This window comes from Apis dorsata, unplaced genomic scaffold (genome assembly GCF_000469605.1).
Source record: "Apis dorsata unplaced genomic scaffold, Apis dorsata 1.3 scaffold_129, whole genome shotgun sequence".
Classification (NCBI taxonomy): domain Eukaryota; kingdom Metazoa; phylum Arthropoda; class Insecta; order Hymenoptera; family Apidae; genus Apis; species Apis dorsata.
This window is the reverse complement of record NW_006263422.1, coordinates 876,158-879,005: the sequence shown is the minus strand read 5'-3', so window position 1 is coordinate 879,005 and position 2,848 is coordinate 876,158. Positions and strand designations below refer to the sequence as shown.

Genomic DNA, 2,848 nt, shown 5'->3' with positions numbered 1-2,848 from the left:
GAGAGAGAGAGAGAGAGAGAGAGAGAGAGAGAGAATCGAAGAAAATTTCGGTAAAAAATATCGAAGAAAATTCGTTCGGATCACAAAAGATGCAAGGATGCGTTAGAAGTCGAGAAAAAATAGAAAGAGAAGTTTCAACGATGAAAGAGATCGTGTCGAAAGGAAATAGAGAGAGAGAGAGAGAAGTCTGAATAATAAAAGAAAATCGTATCGAAGAAAATTTCGGTGGAAGAAAATTCGTTCGAGCCGCAAGAGGTATGTTAGAAATGGAAAGGNGAGAGAGAGAGAGAGAGAGAGAGAGAGAGAAATTCGAGCGAGGACAAATAAAAGAGATCGAAGAAACTTCCGCGGTGCAGTTTATATCCAACCGGTCACCGCCAACCGGCGAATCATTTTTTCTTTCTTTTTTTTTTTTTATATCTTTTCGAAACGAGACCAAACCGCAATAAAATTTTCTACTTGCCCTAATAACATTTCGACCGCCAACATATCTCCTCGATCGTTAATTTTACTCTCCTCTCCTCCCCACCTCCCCGCCCCCTCCTCCCAAAAAAATAAGAGAATCTTCCGAATTCTTGTTACGCGACGAAGAGGAAAAGTAAAAATCTAATATCTTCGTTCCCACGCGAACTTTTCTATTTTATTGAACTCGAACGATTTTTCAATCCTTTAGACAAGATTCGAGAGGAATTTGGGACCAATCGAAGGAGAAGTATTTCGAACGTATGAGTAGAGGAACGACACGCGAATATTTCGTTGAACCGTCTTCGCGATTTCACTCCCTCATCCCCCCCTCCTTTTCTCCTATTCTCCTTTTGCACGTGTTTCATTTACATAACGCAATAATTCGTAGCACGAGCTTCGTCGTAAACAAGCCTTTTCGTCGAGCATGGATGAACGTTTCATTTCGGCAAGGGTCGAATATATAATATTCAGCGGCGAAATAAATAAATAAATGAGCAAAAATTTGGCCGCGTGGAAAAAAGTTGGGTGAACGCGGTGTGCAAGCGGGTATATAGTACAAAGGGTATCGGTAATTTGGAGCGCGGCGAAACAAAACGCGGTGAAAGAAAGCGAAAGACGGTGAAGATAATTAAGAGAAAGCGTTCGAAACAGTTTGGGGAAGAGGCGAATAATTGTGCGCGGCCCGAAATACGATTGGGAAACGAGATTATTTTATGAATCGTGCGAATCATCTTATTACTCCCCTTATTAAATCTCTCCCATCTCTCACGTTACGTACGTACCGTTTCGTAAATTTAATTTACAGTCTCGATCGATAATCGACCCGTCGTTGTATTGTTCCAAATTATCGAATATAAATCATAAATCTTAATTACGATTTTAAGAGAGCGAATCCGAGGGACGGAATTTTATTTTTATTTCCCCGTATCGCGAGTAAGCGTGTCGATGATTGTCTTAAATCGACTCAAAATTGAAAAAAAAAAAAAGAAGAAAATGAAAAGCGGAAAATTCGTTAAATTTGCGGTGGAAGGATTAACGAGAACGGAGGAAGCGAGGAAGGATCGGAGGATAAAAGTAATAATGACTGGGTGCGAAAGAGAAATCGAAATTGGAGGAGAGAAGGTATGGACGAGAGCGAAGAGTAGGAATAAGAAGAGGAACGGGGTGGAAAGGTAGCGAGAGAGCGAGAGGGGGCCATTAGGCGAGCGTGTACCGCGGACCCCACACTTACCTTAATTATTTCTACATGACTCGTCGAAAATCTCGCTTGCTCCCCTAATGAATACTAATTTCGAACTGAGGGCCCCGGCCAAATTTCAGACTTCCTCTTAACCAACCAGCCAACCGCCTTTTCGTCGATTCGGCCGAGACAAAATTCGGCAGCTCACGACTCACGATCGACCAGGAAACCAATTTACCGTTAACTTTGTACCAACCACCTCGGTCATTCGAAGAAAAATTTCTCGAGCATTTTTCTTAAACGCGAATTATTCGGGTCGAATCCGATTTCCGAATACTACTCGAGAGGCTCGATAATCGAGAAATTAGTGTAACAAGTTAATGTTATTTTTTTATAGGATGGGAACGAGATGTGTGGTCGTGCTCCACTTTGCGACGCGTTCATTAACGTGGCCATCTACCGGCCGAGAAGCAAGCGCGCAATTACAGCGGAATTGGAAAGGGAAATAAAGAGAAAGGTGGAAGTTTATTCGATCTTATTCTCGAGGAGAACTTGACGAGAGTTAACGAGTTGCAGGAATAAGATATAAATGTTGTTCGAATATAAATATAAATACATAAGTATATATATATATATACTTATAATTACGTGCTCGTTACGCGTACAAAACGCGCATGGCGATCGTTGAAACGAACGAAAAATGCGAAAAGAAAAATGTTACCTTCGTACGTGCACAAGTTGCTCGATTCGCGTTTAATTGATAAATCGATCGATTTTTCATCGATCGTCCCCCGATACGTCTTATTTAATCGATAATGCGAAAGTCGATCACACGAATTATTTCCGAACGAACGTTTGTTCAAATGAATTATTTCTTTTATACGCGTTATATTTTGTATCTCTCTGGAATCTATTCTCCAAAGATATCTAACGAATGTATGAATACCAACGAGACTTCGATCGATTCGAAACTTCGAAATTTTGCGTGGAAGGAAAAAAAAGAAAAATTCTCGTATCTACTTTTTCGAAAAGGAAATGAATAAGAGGATAAGAGATTCGATATCGATTGGGAGAGGGAGGAACGAGAAAGACAAAGTCGAGGCGAACATGAGAGGAGGATAGAAAGAAAAAGAAGAGGTGAAAACTGAGAACCTGTCGGGCTGACGATACCCTGGGCAAAGCGGTGCTAATTATGCAAAATAA

General features: G+C 40.9%; 1 long non-coding RNA gene across 1 annotated transcript in view; it reads right to left on the bottom strand.

Annotated features, from left to right (window-relative positions):
• LOC116185217 overlaps positions 1-2,066 on the bottom strand; it is a 12,824-nt gene extending 10,758 nt beyond the window's left edge. Inside the window, exon 1 of the long non-coding RNA XR_004150017.1 lies at positions 1,697-2,066. This is a non-coding gene — a long non-coding RNA (uncharacterized LOC116185217). The remainder of the gene's footprint in view (positions 1-1,696) is intronic.
• Positions 2,067-2,848: the final 782 nt, after the last annotated feature.